Below are 19,356 nucleotides of genomic sequence, written 5' to 3' on the forward strand. Positions count from 1 at the left end.
AAACATCTCCGCCAGAGCCCTAGATTGGTTTCGCCAAGGTTCCGCCTCGTGGTGGCGGAGCCTCGTCCCGAAAGCTTGCTTATAATTTTTTCTCGGACGAAAGACTTCATATAGCAGAAGATGGGCATCGGAGGGCCACCAGGGGGCCCACGAGGCAGGGGGCACGCCCCCCACCCTCGTGGCCAGGGTGTGGGCCCCCTCTGGTATTTTCTTCGCTCAGTATTTTTTATTATTTCCAAAAACAACTTCCATGGAGTTTCAAGACTTTTGGAGTTGTGCAGAATAGGTCTCTAATATTTGCTCCTTTTCCATCCCAGAATTCCAGCTGCTAGCATTCTCCCTCTTCATGTAAACCTTGTAAAATAAGAGAGAATATGCATAAGTATTGTGACATAATGTGCAATAACAGCCCATAATGCAATAAATATCGATATAAAAGCATGATGCAAAATGGACGTATCAGCAGCATGGAGGGTACCTTCCTTCACTACCGCCGCACGCCGACGGCTACTACCCCAACATGGCGTGGCCCCCACTGCCATCGGCGTTGTGGTATCCAGCTCTCCTTGCCGCGCTACATTCCGCTCCATCACCCAACACCTACACCGGTGGTGGTGACTGGTATATGGACACTGGGCCACTACCCATTTGTTCTCCCATCCTGGTAATCTTAATTCTTTTCATCCCATCACCACCTCCACTCACATCACCGTCGGTGACGGTTCCTCTCTTCCTATAACGCATGTTGCACATGCTTCTTTTCCTTCTAATTCTATGCCATTATCATTGTCTAACATACTTGTTTCACCATCACTCATTAAAAATCTTATTTATGTTCATTCTCACACTCATGAAAATCTGTTACTGTTGAGTTTGACGAACTTGGTTTTTGTGTCAAGGACGCTCGAACAATACTCCACTGTTGTGATAGCCCCGACGAGCTCTACCCGATCCATCCCTCATCCTCCACTGCCACCGCTCCGGTTACACTCTCCACCGACGTAGATCTTTGGCATGCTTGTTTGGGTCACCCCAACCCGGTCACACTTCGTCATATTATTAAGAGTTTCAGTTTCAGTTGTAATAAGATTGAGGATGATATATACTTGCCATGCATGTCGTGTTGGCAAACATGTTAGACTTCCTTTCAATAATTCTACCACCATAGCATCATATCCTTTTCAGTTGATTCATAGTGATGTGTGGACCTCTCTAGTTGCAAGTAACATGGGCTACCTTTATTATCTTTTCATCCTAGATGATTATTCTAACTATGTGTGGTCTTTTCTCTTACGACAAAAATCAGATGTGCTACCCACTCTGACAGATTTTTATTCCTATGTCACCATGCAGTTTGGTCGTCCCATTCATGCCCTTCAAACTGACAATGGAAAAGAGTTCGACAATCTCGCCATCTGCAACTTACTTGCCCACCATGGTACTATCTTTTGTCTCACTTCCCCTTATACTTCGCAACAAACGATTGAGCTGAACGTGTCATTCACACTCTTAACGACTATGTTCGCACACTCCTGATTCATGCAAACGTGCCATCTCAATTTTGGCAGGATGTTCTTGCCATATGATCTCTTCTTCTCAATCTCCAGCCATGTCGTCCTCTGGTTGGAACTATGCACCGCATCATTTACTCTTCGGAACTCCACCTTCTTATGATGTTTTACGTATCTTTGGGTGTTTATGTTACCCTAGCATTGCCGCTACCACCCCTCATAAACTTGAACCTCGACCCCTCGCATGCATCTTCATCGGCTACCCCTCAAATTCCAGAGGCTACTAGTGCTATGACCCCCGTCTCCCATCGTGTATTCACTTTGCGGCATGTTTACTTTGATGAGAAAGTTTTCCTGTTTCAGCGGGTACCTTGATACGTCCATTTTGCATCATGCTTTTATATCGATATTTATTACATTATGGGCTGTTATTACACATTATGTCACAATACTTTTGCCTATTCTCTCTTATTTTACAAGGTTTACATGAAGAGGGAGAATGCCAGCAGATGGAATTCTGGGCTGGAAAAGGAGAAAATATTAGAGACCTATTATGCACAACTTCAAAAGTCCTGAAATTTCACGGAGGCATGTTTTGGAATATATAAAAAATACTGGCGAAAGAATCAACCAGAGGGGGCCCACACCCTGGCCAAGAGGGTGGGGGGCGCGCCCTACCCCCTGGGCATGCCCCTGTCTAATGGGCCCCCTGGCAGGCCTTCGGTGCCCATCTTCTGCTATATGAAGTCTTTCGTCTGAGGAAAAATCAGAAGGAAGCTTTCGGGACGGAACTCCGCTGCCACGAGGCGGAACCTTGGCGGAACCAATCTAGGGCTCTGGCAGAGCTGTTCTGCCGGGGAAACTTCCCTCTGGGAGGGGGAAATCGTCACCATCGATCCTCTCACTGGGAGGGGGTCAATCTCCATCAACATCTTCACCAGCACCATCTCCTCTCAAACCCTAGTTCATCTCTTCTCACTACTAGGGAAAAGCCTATACAATAGAATCTTACCAGCAGCGCGCTTTAAAATCAGGCGCTACTGCTAAGTAGCAGTAGCGTGCGCGCTATAAACTCGCTGCTGAAACAAGTTTATCAGTAGCGCGCACACTCCAAGAAGCGCTACTGCTAAAATTCCCATGACGTCGCCACGAGGCCAGTTATAGCAGCAGCGCGTTATCATAAAGAGCACTACTGCTACGGACCGTAGCAGTAGCGCATTCGCGCAATAATCGCTACTACTAAGTTTACTACAAAAATTTAGTCCCACCTCGCTCCGTGAAGAGAGTTTGTACCACCTTAAATATGTTACTTCTACAACTTTCACAAGCACTTGGTCTTCATTGAACTCTATGTGTAGGATCTGTGGCCGCAATAGGAATCCTCGCAGGTTCTGAAACCAATCGGCGAGGATTCCTATTGACAAATCAAATTGTACACAAAAAGACCATTGATGATCAATGTATTTTTTATGTCTATGTCTATTTTTACATACTGACACATAGCAGTAGCGCGTTCTCGGCGAAAGGCGCTACTGATAGGTCGTTTAGCAGTAGCGCATTTTTCTATAGCGCGCTACTGCTATGCCATTCCATCTCCCCCCACTCACCTATCTGATCCAGATCACACTCACACACACTCACTCGGTCTCCTCCTCATCACCCCCCGCGCCACCGGTCCTCCCCCATCGCCCCTCCTCCGATCTGCGCCGCTGTCACCTCATCCTCCTCACTGGACTCGGTACCGGCCTCCTCCTCCGTCCTCCCTCCACTCGCCGCTGGCCGGCCCCTCCTCGTTCCGCCTTCCTCCTCGATTCGTCCTCCCTCCACTCGCCACTGGCCAGCCCCTCCTCGCTCCGCCTTCCTCCTCCGTCCTACTATCTTCTCCCTCCTCGAGTCGCCCCTCCTTCTCCCTCCTCCCTGCTATATTTTGATTTAGTAGGCTAGTTCATATGCAACATTTTGATTTAGTTGATATGATTCAGTTGATTTAGTAGGCTAGTTGATTTAGTTGATTTAGAACATTTTGATTTAGTTTATTTAGTAGGCTAGTTGATTTAGAACATTTTGATTTAGTTGATTTAGTATGCTAGTGGATTTAGTATGCTAGTTGATTTAGTTGATTTAGTATGCTCGATTTTATTGTTATTTTTTCTGTACATGGATAGGTAGATGCTTTTGTTTTTTTGCAATAAGTTATTTTTTGGCAAAATGTAGGTGCCAATTTAGTTAAATTTGCCACTTGTTTGTTTAAACAATTATCTTAGGCAATAGGGGCTAAATTAGGATTATAATTGTCCATAAAATTGTTTCTCGCAGAAGAACCAAAAATATCACATGCTACTGTTTTTCTTTCCTGTGAAGTGAATCGTTAATCCTTTGCTCATATTGCTTTAGGAAAATGGCGCCACCACCAGCACCACTATGTCGACTGTGCAAGTCAAGGTGCGCCAGCAGCCTTGCAACTGGCAAGCTGTTCGGCATCTACTTCCAGCCGAGTTTTCGTCATGCGGCGGTAAGAAATTAGATGAAATGTAACAACTATTTTATTTTTAGTGTTGGCATTACTGCATTGTGTCATTTTGCTTTTCTTACACAGACCGTCCCATGCAATGTGAGTTTGAAATTCAACAAGCTGACAGGAGACACTATGAGGCTCCTGGGGGGCCGTACACTATGGAGGTCGAGAAAGGACGCAATATGTCGCAGATTGGAGGAGATGGATGGGCCGTTTCCTCGCCCACATGTATCTTACTGGTGGTGAGTTGATCAGCTTCTCCTTCATAGCAGAAAGACCCAAGTTGGCTGTCATTTATCTCAACCTGGTGGAAGATGATGAAGATGATGAAGATGACGAAGATGATGTAGATGACGAAGATGATGAAGATAATGAGGACCCACTCGATGAAGATGATGAGAACCCACTTCATGAAGCCATTGTAGCTCAAAGAATGAGGCTGAGCGAGGAGGAGGTGTGCAACCTATGGGACATAATTCCGCCACGTGATGACTTTGCCGGGGTGCCATTCGTGACCCGCCTGACAAGTACCATGGTCGATCGGCATGAAATGGTATGTTATACGCACCGACTGTAGTAATTTGATGATATGCTTAGTGAATCCGATGATATGCTTAATGTAGAGTCCAATGATATGCTTTGTGGAATCTAGTCGATGATATCCTTTAGTGTAGAGTTTGATCACATGCTTATTAGTGTAGAATCCAAGGAACTATTAATAGTGTAGATTTCCATATATACTTATTAGTAGAATTCATGATTAATTAGTACAAATGCGTAGTACTGTGTCTTTTGATAGTGTAGAAATCTAGACTTAATAGAAATATATTTGCAAGAGTATGTGTGAGGCTATTTATTAATTGATATGTTTTTCTTATTCAGAAATTGCCAAAGAACCTATGTGTGAGTTGTGGTATCGAGCCTGATGAAGAAGGCTCAGCTGGACTACACCTTACCGCAAGGGGCTCCGTCACCACCTGTACTTACCGCATGGACACATATGGTCGCACACACTTAAACTCGGTTGGGTGGAAGAGATTCCTCGTTGTCAAGAATCTTCGTGTTGGACAGGTCATCCTAATTACTATCAGGAACACCCACCGCCCAGGTTTGAGGATGATGATCGTTGTCGATATCATCTAGAACTACATATGTGTGTGTGGCTATATCATCTAGAAGTACATATGATGATCATCATCGATATCATGTAGAACTACATATGATGATCGTCGTCGATATCATCTAGAACTAAATATGATGATTGTCGTCGATGTCACCTTGTACTGCTTGAGGATGCATGTTGAGTATATATGAAATTGTTAGCTAGTACTCCCTCGGTTCCAAATTACTCGTCATGGTTTTAGTTCAAATTTGAACTAAAACTACGACGAGTAATTTCGAACCGAGGGAGTACTACCTAGTACCTATAATGCTTTATGAAATTGATATCTAGTAGTACCTAGTATCTGGAAATTACAGCTTATTGAAGCTGGAATGGGGAAACGGTGAAAGATATAACAGTAGCGCGGGACCAGGAAATTGCTACAGCGCGTTCTGGAAAAGCGCTGTTGATATAGTCAATAGTAGTAGCACGGGTACACACGGCGCTACTACTAACAGTTAGCTGTAGCGCCTTATTGGTAGCACGGGTGCCCGCGCTGCTGATAGCCTCAAAACCCGCGCTACTACTAGGGTTTTCCCTAGTTTCCAATCTTTGTCTCAAAACCTCAGATTGGTACCTGTGGGTTGCTAGTAGTGTTGATTACTCCTTGTAGTTGATGCTAGTTGGTTTATTTGGTGGAAGATCATATGTTCATGATAACCCACAAGTATAGGGGATAAATTGTAGCCTCTTTCGATAAGTAAGAGTGTCGAACTCAATGAGGAGCTAAAGGTAGAACAAATATTCCCTCAAGTTCTATCGACCACCGATACAACTCTAAGCACGCTTAATGTTCGCTTTACCTAAAACAAGTATGAAACTAGAAGTACTTTGTAGGTGTTGTTGGATAAGTTTGCAAGATAATAAAGAGCACGTAAATAAAAAGTAGGGGCTGCTTAGATAAAGACACAACTAAATTAGTTTTAGTAAAGAGCTTTTTGTCACACAAGAAAGTTATATGTCCCTAGGCAATCGATAACTAGACCGGTAATCACTATTGCAATTTTATTTGAGGGAGAGGCATAAGCTAATATACTTTCTCTTCTTGGATCATATGCACTTATGATTGGAACTCTAGCAAGCATCCGCAACTACTAAAGATCATTAAGGTAAAACCCAACCATATCATTAAAGCATCAAGTCCTCTTTATCCCATACGCAACAACCCCCTTACTCGGGTTTGTGTTTCAGTCACTCATGCAACCCACTATAAGCGAATCATGAACGTATTGCAACACCCTACAGTGGGAATCCCTCATGCTTGGGCGGCACGGAGAGCACTATAGGACAGCGCCAATAATAAAACATGCAACTGAAACCAATCACGACCATCAATTAACCCATAGGACAAAACGTATCTCCTCAAACATCATAGGATAGCCATACATCATTGGGAAATAATATATAGAGTTGAGCACCATGTTTAAGTAGAGATTACAATGGGTAAAAGAGGGGTTACACCACTGCATAGAGGGGGGAAGAGTTGGTGATGACGGTGGTGATGTTGTTGGTGTAGATTGCGGTGATGATGATGGCCCCGGCGGTGTTCCGGTGCCACAGAAAGCGAGGGGGAGAGAGCCCCCTCCTTCTTCTTCTTCCTTGACCTTCTCCCTAGATGGGAGAAGGGTTTCCCCTCTGGTCCATGGTCTCCATGGCGTGGGAGGGGCGAGATCCCCTCCGAGATTGGATCTTTCTCTCTGTCTCTCTCTGTTTCTGCACTCTGGGATTCTTCCCTTTCACCGTTTGTTATATATCCGGAGATCCGTAACTCCGATTGTATTGAAACCTTCACCAAGATTTTTCTCCAAAAATTAGCTTTCTTGCGGCCAAAGAAGAGCATCAACTGCCTTACGGGGTGCCCACAAGGGTCAAGGGCGCCCCCCCTACCTCGTGGCCCCCTCAGGCATCGTATCGCGTTGATTCTTCTTCCCAAAAATCATAAATATTCCAAAAAAATCTCCGTCAATTTTTATCCTGTTTGGATTCCATTTGATATGGGTTTTCTGTGAAACAAAAATATGCAACAAACAGGAACTAGCACTGGGCACTGGATCAATATGTTAGTCCCAAAAATAGTATAAAAAGTTGCCAAAAGTATATGAAAGTTGTAGAATGTTGGCATCGAACAATCAAAAAGTATAGATACGACGGAGACGTATCAGCATCCCCATGCTTGATTCCTGCTCGTCCTCGAGTAGGTAAATAATAAAAAAGAGATAATTTTGATGTGGAATGCTACCTAGCATAATCTTGACCACATAATCTAATCATGGCATGAGTATTAAGACACGAGTGATTCAAAGCAATAGTCTATCATTTGACATTAAGACAATAATATTTCAAGCATACTAATAAAGCAATCATGTCTTTTCAAAATAACATGGCCAAAGAAAGTTATCCCTACAAAATCATATGGTCTGGCTATACTCCATCTCCACCACACAAAATATTCAAATCATGCACAACCCTGATGACAAGCCAAGCAATTGTTTCATACTTTTGACATTCTCAAACCTTTTCAACTTTCACGCAATACATGAGCGTGAGCCATGGACATAGCACTATAGGTGGAATAGAATATGATGGTGGAGATTGTGTGGCGAAGACAAAAAGGAGAAAGTCTCACATCGACGCGGCTAATCAACGGGCTATGGAGATGTCCATCAATTGATGTCAATGTGAGGAGTAGGGATTGCCATGCAACGGATGCACTAAGAGCTATAAGTGTATGAAAGCTCAAACCCGAAACTAAGTGGGTGTGCATCCAACTTGCTTGCTCATGAAGACCTCGGGCATTTGAGGAAGCCCATCATCAGAATATATAAGCCAAGTTCTATAATGAAAATTCCCACTAGTATATGGAAGTGATAACTCAAGAGACTCTCTATATGAAGAACATGGTGCTACTCTGAAGCACAAGTGTGGTAAAAGAATAATAACATTGTCTCTTCTCTCTTTTCTCTCATTTTTTTATTTTTTTTTCTATTTTTTGCTGGGCTTCTTTGGCCTCTTTTTTTATTTGGGCTTCTTTGGCCTCTTTTATTTTGATAACCTCACCTGGGACAATGTTCTAATAATGATGATCATCACACTTTTATTTACTTACAACTCAATATTACAACTCGATACTAGAACAAAGATATGACTCTATATGAATTCCTCCGGCGGTGTACCGGGATGTGCAATGATCTAGCGTAGCAATGACATCAAAAAATGGACAAGCCATGAAAACATCATGCTAGCTATCTTACGATCATGCAAAGCAATATGACAATAAATGCTCAAGTCATGCATATGATGATGATGGAAGTTGCATGCCAATATATCTCGGAATGGCTATGGAAATGCCATAATAGGTAGGTATGGTGGCTGTTTTGAGGAAGATATAAGGAGGCTTATGTGTGATAGAGTGTATCGTATCACGTGGTTTGGATGCACCGGCGAAATTTGCACCAACTCTTGAGGTGAGAAAGGGCAATGCACGGTACCAAGACGCTAGCAAAGATGGAAGGGTGAGAGTGCGTATAATCCATGGACTCAACATTAGTCATAAAGAACTCACATACTTATTGCAAAAATCTATTAGTCATCGAAACAAAGTACTACGCGCATGCTCCTAGGGCGATAGATTGGTAGGAAAAGACCATCGCTCGTCCCCGACCGCCACTCATAAGGAAGACAATCTATAAATAAATCATGCTCCGACTTCGTCACATAACGGTTCACCATACGTGCATGCTACGGGAATCAGAAACTTCAACACAAGTATTTCTACAATCCACAACTACCCACTAGCATGACTCTAATATCACCATCTTTATATCGCAAAACTATTGCAAGGAATCAAACATATCATATTCAGTGATCTACAAGTTTTATGTAGGATTTTATGACTAACCAAGTGAATGACCAACTCCTGTCATCTCTCTAAATAGATATAAGTGAAGCAAGAGAGTTTAATTCTTTCTACAAAAGATATGCCCACACTCTAACAAATATAAGTGAAGCAAAAGAGCATTCTACAAATGGCGGTTTTCTATGTGAAGAGAAACAGGCAATCCAAACTTCAAATGATATAAGTGAAGCACATGAAGCATTCTATAAAGCCATACTCAAAAGATATAAGTGAAGTGCAAAGAGCATTCTATAAATCAACCATGTACTATCTCATACCAGCATGGTGCATAAAAGAAAAGTGAAAACTAAATGCAAAAGACGGTCCAAGATTTGCACATATCGTATGAACGAAACGAATCCGAAAACATACAGATACTTGTTGAAGAAAGATGGGATGCCTTCCGGGGCATCCCCAAGCTTATACGCTTGAGTCTCCTCGAATATTTAGTTGGTATTCCTTGGGCATCCCCAAGCTTGAGCTCTTGCCTCTCCTTCTTCTCCTCACATCAAGACATCCTCGATCTTCGAACACGTCATCCACACAAAACTCAAGAAAAAGCTCGGTAAGATCCGTTAGTATAATAAAGCAAATCACTACTCTAAGTACTGTTGCAAACCAATTCATATTTTGTTTTTGCATTGTAGCTACTGTAATATAACTTTTCCATGGCTTAATCCACTGATAGAAATCGATAGTTTCATCAAAATAAGCAAACTATGCATCAAAAACAGAATCTGTCTTAAACAGGAGAGTCTGTAATAATCTGAACATTAACCATATTTCTTGTACTCCAAAAATTCGGCCAAAATTAGGAAAAATAAAAAAAAATTATAGAAAGATAGTGCAAAAAGTTTCAGAACCATTTGACATTCCAGTAAAAAATGTAAAATCGCGCACTACAGCCAAAGTTTCTGTCCTGCACCGCACAAACTAACAAGCATTGTAAACATCCTAAAGGCAAACCTTGGCACATTATTTTTATAATACAAAGGGATTGTACAAGGGGATAATTATTTTTGTTGAAAAGTTTCTGTAATCAAGATTCACAAAGTTTCAGTGAGCATGAACAAAGTTCATGGAGCTCCCCCACTTCAACAATGCTTGTCTCTCTCACTTTCACTTTCCTTTTTCAAAAAGTTTTGGGTTCCCCTATTTTTTTTAAAATATATAAAAGCACTCAACAGAAATAAATGACTCTCTAAAACTTTCGGGTTGTCTCCCTGGCAGCGCTTTCTTTAAAGCCATTAAGCTAGGCATATAGTGCTCAAGTAATGGATCCACCCGGATCCCAAGGTATATCAAAGCCAATTTTAATTAACAATGATTTGTGATTTAGTAATGAGAACAAAGTAACATATATCATGCAACAACGAAGTCTAACTCTCTTCCTATGCATCGGCATGTCATAAAAGAACAATTCATGCACACAAAGTAAAGGCCAATGCATAGTATAAGATGTTTCTTGCAATTCTATCGTGTTGGAAACATAAAGAGGCGGTGATATAGTTCCTCTCTCATAATAATTGCAAGTAGGAGAAGCAAGCACATTCATATTATATTCATCAAAATCATCATGTGTAGTAGTAAAATGCAACCCATCAATATAATCCTTAATAAGGGCAAACTTCTCCGATATAGTGTAGTTTGGAGAATTCAAAAAGATAATAGGACTATCATGCGTGGGTGCAATAGCAACAATTTCATGTTTAACATAAGGAACTATAGCAAGTTCATCTCCATAAGCATAATTCATATTGGCATCTTGACCATAAGCATAGCAAGCATCAACAAAAAGGGATATTTCAAAAAAATCAACGGGATCATAAAAATCATTATAGCAATCATCCTTCGGTAAGCATGAAGGGAAAATAAATAATGTATGAGTTGAAGAGTTACTCTCATTAGAAGGTGGGCACGAATCCACTCTTCCTCCTTTTGTTCTTCGCTCTCCTCATCATCTTTTTCATCCAATGAGCTCACAGTGTCATTAATTTCTTCTTCCATAGACTCCTGCAAAATATTAGTCCCTTCTTGGACAGCGGAGGAGTCCTTGATATATGGTTAAACATAGGCATTAGAAGCATAATTATCATAACAATATTTAAGTATGGAATTTTTTTCAAATTTTTAAAGAGTAGCATCATACTCTTAAATCAAAGAAGCAATTTCATAAGCACCCTTAAAAGCAACAAATTCTTCAATTTGTTGAACATCATAGTAATTATAAACACCCCATACGAACATACGATTCCATTATCACTAAACTCACATTGGTAGAGAAGGTGTTTCTTAGGGTTTTCAGAACAACAAGTAACATCATATATTTCACATAAATTCCAAGCATAGCACTGTAAACGATGAATTTGATCCAGTAAAAGTTTCCCTTTTTGAGATAAGCGGTGTCGCACTTAACAAGCATGCTCATCTAAACATTTGCCCTCAACTAAACTAGTTGGGGTTTCAGCACGAGCACATAGGGATCGAAGCTGATCCAAGTAAAAAGCTTCAGGAGTGTGATAGATTTTGAGTGGTTCTTCAACCATTGGTGTAGTAGGTACAACTAAGTTTTTTGATATTTTGCGTTTCCTACCCATAACTAAAGATAGAAAACAAGAGCACAAAATAAAAACTACTTAGTGATAAAGCAAACAAGCACACACGAGAATATTCACCCCACGCTATAACTCCCCGGCAACGGCGCCAGCAAAGGTCTTCATAACCCACAAGTATGGGGGATCAATTTTAGCCTCTTTCGATAAGTAAGAGTGTCGAACCCAACAAGGAGCTAAAGGTATAACAATTATTCCCTCAAGTTCTATCGACCACCGATACAACTCTACGCATGCTTAACATTCGCTTTACCTAAAACAAGTATGAAACTAGAAGTACTTTGTAGGTGTTGTTGGATAAGTTTGCAAGATAATAAAGAGCACGTAAATAAAAAGTAGGGGCTGCTTAGATAAAGACGCAACTAAATTAGTTTTAGTAAATAGCTTTTTGTCACACAAGAAAGTTATTTGTCCCTAGGCAATCGATAACTAGACCGGCAATCACTATTGCAATTTTATTTGAGGGGGAGGCATAAGCTAACATACTTTATCTTCTTGGATCATATGCACTTATGATTGGAACTCTAGCAAGCATCCGCAACTACTAAATATCATTAAGGTAAAACCCAACCATAGCATTAAAGCATCAAGTCCTCTTTATCCCATACGCAACAACCCCCTTACTCGGGTTTGTGTTTCAGTCACTCACGCAACCCACTATAAGCGAATCATGAATGTATTGCAACACCCTACAGCGGGAATCCCTCACGCTTGCGCGACACGGAGAGCACCATAGGACAGCACCAATAATAAAACATGCAACTCAAACCAATCACGATCATCAATTAACCCATAGGACAAAACGGATCTACTCAACCATCATAGGATAGCCATTCATCATTGGGAAATAATATATAGCATTGAGAACCATGTTTAAGTAGAGATTACAGCAGGTAAAAGAGGGGTTACACCGCTGCATAGAGGGGGGAAGACTTGGTGATGACGGCGGTGAAGTTATTGGTGTAGATTGCGGTGATGATGATGGCCCCGGCGGCGTTCCGGTGCCACCGAAAGCGAGGAGGAGAGAGCCCCCCTCCTTCTTCTTCTTCATTGACCTTCTCCCTATATGGGAGAAGGGTTTCCCCTCTGGTCCATGGTATCCATGGCGTGGGAGGGGCGAGAGCCCCTCCATGATTGGATCTGTCGCCCTGTCTCTCTCTGTTTCTGTGCTCTGGGATTCTGCCCTTTCACCGTTTCTTATATATCTGGAGATCCGTAACTCCAATTGGATTGAAACCTTCGCCAATATTTTTCTTGCGGCCAAAGAAGAGCAGCAACCACCTTACGGGGTGCCCATGAGGGCCAGGGGCGCGCCTGCCCCTGCCTCGTGGCCCCCTCGGGCATTGTATTGCGTTGATTCTTCTTCCCAATAATCATAAGTATTCGAAAAAAAATCTCCTTCAGTTTTTATCCCGTTTGGACTCCGTTTGATATGGGTTTTCTGCGAAACAAAAATATGCAACAAACAGGAACTGGCACTGGGCACTGGATCAATATGTTAGTCCCAAAAATAGTATAAAAAGTTGCCAAAAGTATATGAAAGTTGTAGAATGTTGGCATGGAACAATCAAAATTATAGATACGACGGAGACGTATCAGTTTAGATCCTTTATGCATATTAATACCCCTCTGATTTGTGAGTAGATACGTTTGTTCCTGAGGACATGGGAGAAGTCTTACTATAAGTAGTCATGTGAATTTGGTATTCGTTCGATATTTTGATCAGATGTATGTTGTCTTTCCTCTAATGGTGTTATGTGAACGTCGACTAAATAACACTTCACCATTGTTTGGGCCTAGAGGAAGGCATTGGGAAGTAATAAGTAGATGATGGGTTGCTAGAGTGACAGAAGTTTAAACCCTAGTTTATGTGTTGCTTCGTAAGGGGCTGATTTGGATCCATATGTTTCATTCTATGGTTAGGTTTACCTTAATACTTCTTTTGTAGTTGCGGATGCTTGCAATAGGGGTTAATCACAAGTGGGATGCTCGTCCAAGGAAGGGCAGTACCCAAGCACCGGTCCACCCTCATATCAAATTATCAAAGTAACGAACGTGAATCATTTGAGCACGATGAAAACTAGCTTCAAGATAATTCTCATGTATCCTCGGGAGCGTTTTCCTTTATATAAGAGTTTGTTCCGGCTTGTCCTTTGCTACAAAAAGGATTGGGCCATATTGTTGCACCTTATTTACTTTTATTACTTGTTACCCATTACAAATTACCTTATCAAAAAACTATCTGTTACCGATAATTTCAGTGCCTGCAGAGAATACCTTACTGAAAACCGCTTGTCATTTCCTTCTGCTCCTCATTGGGTTCGACTCTCTTACTTATCTAAAGGACTACGATACATCCCCTATACTTGTGGGTCATCCAGACTCTTTTCTGGCGCCATTGGCGGGGAGTGAAGCGCCTCTGGTAGGTGGAATTTGGTAAGGAAAAATTTATATAGCGTGCTGAAATTTACTGTCACTTGTTACTATGGAAAGTAATCCTTTGAGGGGATTGTTCAGGGTATCTTCACCCCGACCAGTAGAGAAAAGAGTTTCTCCTCAACCTAGTGAACCTACTGAAAATTTTTACTTTGAAATTCCTTCGGGTATGATAGAGAAACTGCTAGCTAATCCTTTTACAGGAGATGGAACATTACATCTCGATTTGCACCTAATCTATGTGGATGAAGTTTGTGGATTACTCAAGCTTGTAGGTATGCACGAGGATGTTATCAAGAAGAAGGTATTCCCTTTATCTTTGAAGGGAAAGGCATTGACATGGTTTAAGCAATGTGATGATATGGGATCATGGAACTACAACCGATTGAAATTGGAATTTCATCAGAAGTTTTATCCTATGCATCTTGTTCATCATGATCATAATTATATATATAATTTTTGGCCTTGCGAAGGAGAAAGCATCTCTCAAGCTTGGGGGAGGCTTAAGTCAATGTTATATTCATGCCCCAATCATGAGCTCTCAAGAGAAATTATTATTCAAATTTTTTATGCTCGGCTTCCTCTCAATAATCGCTCCATGCTCAATACTTCTTGTACTGGTTCTTTTATGATGAGGACTATTGAATTCAAATGGGATTTATTGGAAAGAATTAAGCACAACTCTGAAGATTGGGATCTCGACGAAGGTAAGGAGTCAGCTATAACACCTACGTTTAATTTTGTAAAATCTTTTATGGATACCGATGTTTTCCATGAATTTAGCACTAAATATGGACTTGACTCTGAGATAGTAGCTTCTTTCTGTGAATAATTTGCTACTCATGTTGATCTCCCTTAGGAGAAGTGGTTTAAATATTATCCTCCCATTGAAGTAAAAGTAGTTGAACCTATTAAAGTTGAAGAAAAGACTATCACTTATAATGTTGATCCTATTGTTCCTACCGCTTATATTGAGAAACCACCTTTCCCTATTAGAATAAAGGATCATGCTAAAGCTTCAACTGTGGTTCGTAAGAGTAATACTAGAACACCTACACCTCCTGAGCAAATTAAAGTTGAACCTAGTATTGCTATGGTTAAAGATCTCTTGGCCGATAATATTGATGGGCATGTTATTTACTTTTGTGATGAAGCTGCTATAATTGCTAGACCCGATACTAAGGGTAAACATAGACCTGTTGTTGGCATGCCTGTTGTTTCTGTAAAAATAGGAAATCATTGTTATCATGGTTTATGTGCTTTCGGTGCTAGTGTCAGTGCAATACCTTATTCTTTATACTAAGAAATTATGCATGATATTGCACCTGCTGAGTTAGAAGATATTGATGTTACTATTAAGCTTGCCAATAGAGATACTATCTCATCGGTTGGGATTGTTAGAGATGTTGAGGTCTTGTGTGGGAAAATGAAATATCCTACTGATTTTCTTGTTCTTGCTTCCCCACAAGATAACTTTTGTCCCATTATATTCGGCAGACCCTTCTTGAATACTGTTAATGCTAGGATAGACTGCATAAAGGATGTTGTTACTATTGGTTTAGGGGATATGTCTCATGATTTTAATTTTGCTAAATTTCGTAGACAACCCCATGATAAAGAATTGCCTAGTAAAGATGAAATTATTGGTCTTGCTTCTATTGCCGTGCCTCCTAATGATCCTTTAGAACAATATTTGCTAGACCATGAAAATGACATGTTTATGAATGAAAGAAGGAAAATAGATGAAGTATTCTTTAAACAAGGACCTATTTTGAAATACAACTTCCCTGTTGAAATTCTAGGGGATCCTCCTCCACCCAAGGGCGATCCCGTGTTTGAGCTTAAACCATTACCTGATACTCTTAAATATGCTTATCTTGATGAAAAGAAGATATATCCTGTTATTATTAGTGCTAACCTTTCAGAGCAAAAAGAAGAGAAATTATTGAAAACTCTGAAGAAGCAACGTGCTGCTATTGGATATACTCTTGATGATCTTAAGGGCATTAGTCCCACTCTATGCCAGCACAAAAAAAAATTGGAGAAATACGCTAAACCAGTTGTTGATCACCAACGAAGGTTAAATCCTAAGATGAAAGAAGTGGTAAGAAAAGAAATACTAAAGCTTCTGGAGGCAGGTATAATTTATCCCGTTGCCGATAGTCAGTGGGTAAGTCCTGTCCATTGTGTCCCTAAGAAGGAAGGTATTACTGTTGTTCCTAATGATAAAGATGAATTGATCCCACAAAGAATTGTTACAGGTTATAGAATGGTAATTGATTTTCGCAAACTAAATAAAGATACTAAAAAGGATCATTACCCTTTACCTTTTATTGATCAAATGCTAGAAAGATTATCCAAACATACACAATTTTTGCTTTCTAGATGGTTATTCTGGTTTCTCTCAAATACCTGTGTCAAAAGAGGATCAAGAAAAGACCACTTTTACTTGCCCTTTCGGTACCTTTGCTTATAGACGTATGCATTTTGGTTTATGTAATGCACCTGCTACCTTTCAAAGATGTATGACTGCTATATTCTCTGACTTTTGTGAAAAGGTTTTCATGGAGGATTTCTCTGTTTATGGAACTTCTTTTGATGATTGCTTAAGAAACCTTGATCGAGTTTTGCAGAGATGTGAAGAAACTAATCTTGTCTTGAATTGGGAGAAGTGCCACTTTATGGTTAATGAAGGTATTGTCTTGGGGCATAAAATTTCTGAAAGAGGTATTGAAGTTGATAAAGCTAAAGTTGATGCTATTGAAAAGATGCCGTGCCCTAAGGACATTAAAGGTATAAGAAGTTTCCTTGGTCATGTTGGTTTTTATAGGAGGTTCATTAAAGACTTCTCAAAAATTTCTAGGCCTCTCACTAATCTCTTACAAAAAGATGTTCCTTTTGTCTTTGATGATGATTGTGTAGAAGCATTTGAAATACTTAAGAAAGCCTCGATTTCTGCACCTATTGTTCAGCCACCTGATTAAAATTTACCCTTTGAAATAATGTGTGATGCTAGTGATTATGTTGTAGGTGCTGTTCTAGGACAAAGAATTGATAAGAAAATAAATGTTATTCAATATGCTAGTAAAACTCTAGACAGTGCCCAGAGAAATTATGCTACTACTGAAAAGGAATTTTTAGCAGTTGTATTTGCTTGTGATAAGTTCAGACCTTATATTGTTGATTCTAAAGTAACTGTTCACACAGATCATGCTACTATTAAATATCTTATGGAAAAGAAATATGCTAAACCTAGACTTATTAGATGGGTTCTCCTACTACAAGAATTTGATTTGCATATTATTGATAGAAAGGGAGCTGAGAACCCCTTTGCAGACAAATTATCTAGGTTAGAGAATGTTCTTGATGACCCACTACCTATTGATGATATAGCTTTCCTGATGAACAATTAGCTATCATAAATGCTTCTCGTACTTCTCCATGGTATGCTGATTATGCCAATTACATTGTTGCTAAATTTATACCACCTAGTTTCACATACCAGCAATATAAAAAGTTTTTCTATGATTTAAGACATTACTTCTGGGATGACCCACACCTTTCTAAAGAAGGAGTAGATGGTGTTATTAGACGTTGTGTACCTGAGCATGAACAGGAATAGATCCTACGCAAGTGTCACTCCGAGGCTTATGGAGGACACCACGCTGGAGATAGAACTGCGCATAAGGTATTGCAATCCGGTTTTTGTTGGCCTACTCTTTTTAAAGATGTCGTAAATTTGTCTTGTCTTGTGATGAATGTGAAAGAATTGGTAATATTAGTAGACGTCAAGAAATGCCGATGAATTATTCACTTGTTATTGAACCATTTGATGTTTGGGGCTTTGATTATATGGGACCGTTTCCTTCCTCTAATGGGTATACACATATTTTAGTTGTTGTTGATTATGTTACTAAGTGGGTAGAAGCTATTCCAACTAGTAGTGCTGATCATAACACCTCTATTAAGATGCTTAAAGAAGTTATTTTTCCTAGGTTTGGAGTCCCTAGCTACTTAATGACTGATGGTGGTTCGCATTTTATTCATGGTGCTTTTCGTAAAATTCTTGCTAAGTATGATGTTAATCATAGAATTGCATCTCCTTACCACCCACAGTGTAGTGGTCAAGTAGAATTGAGTAATAGAGAGATCAAATTAATTTTGCAAAAGACTATTAATAGATCTAGAAAGAATTGGTCTAAGAAACTTGATGATGCATTGTGGGCCTATAGAACTGCATATAAAAATCCTATGGGTATGTCTCCATATAAAATGGTTTATGGAAAAGCATGTCACTTACCTCTCGAATTAGAACATAAAGCATATTGGGCCATTAAAGAGCTCAGTTATGATTTCAAACTTGCCCGTGAAAAGAGGCTATTTGACATTAGCCCACTTGATGAATGGAGAACCCAGGCCTATGAGAATGCCAAACTGTTTAAAGAAAAGTTAAAATATGGCATGACAAAAGGATACAAAAACGTGAGTTTAATGTAGGTGATCATGTTTTGCTATACAACTCTCGTTTAAGATTTTTTGCAGGAAAACTCCTCTCTAAATGGGAAGGTCCTTACGTTATCGAGGAGGTCTATCGTTCCGGTGCCATAAAAATTAACAACTTCGAAGGCACAAATCCGAAGGTGGTGAACGGTCAAAGAATCAAACATTATATCTCAGGTAATCCCATAAATGTTGAAACTTATGTTATTGATACCGTAACCCCGGAGGAGTACATAAGGAACACTTTCCAGAACGTTTCAGACTCTGAAAAGGAATAGGTATGTGGTACAGTAAGTAAACCGACTCCAAAACAGTTCTAATGGCAATTTTTCTCCATTTTGGAGTATTTAAGAAAATAGGAAAATAAGAAGTAGTCCAAAGAGGACACGAGGCATCCACGAGGGTGGAGGGCGCGCCCCCCTGCCTCGTGGGCACCTCGTGTGCTCTCCTGACTCCTTTTTCTTGCACGATACTTCTTTTAGTCGGTAAAAACTTCACTATATAATCTCCCGAAGGTTTTGACCACCGTATCACGCAAATATCCTCTATTTTTGTTTCGAGCTGTTTTTCTGACAGATCTAGCTCACATGACGTGTCCAAGTGCCCCCAAGGACAAGTTCTTCGAGAAGGTCATCAACCCCTACCTCGCGGAAGTGCTGCAACATCCTCAAACCATTGAGATGTATGAGGGGTTGCTCCACATCCGCGATGTTGAGGGACCAAGG

Source organism: Triticum dicoccoides, chromosome 5A (assembly GCF_002162155.2).
Source record: "Triticum dicoccoides isolate Atlit2015 ecotype Zavitan chromosome 5A, WEW_v2.0, whole genome shotgun sequence".
Classification (NCBI taxonomy): Eukaryota; Viridiplantae; Streptophyta; class Magnoliopsida; order Poales; family Poaceae; genus Triticum; species Triticum dicoccoides.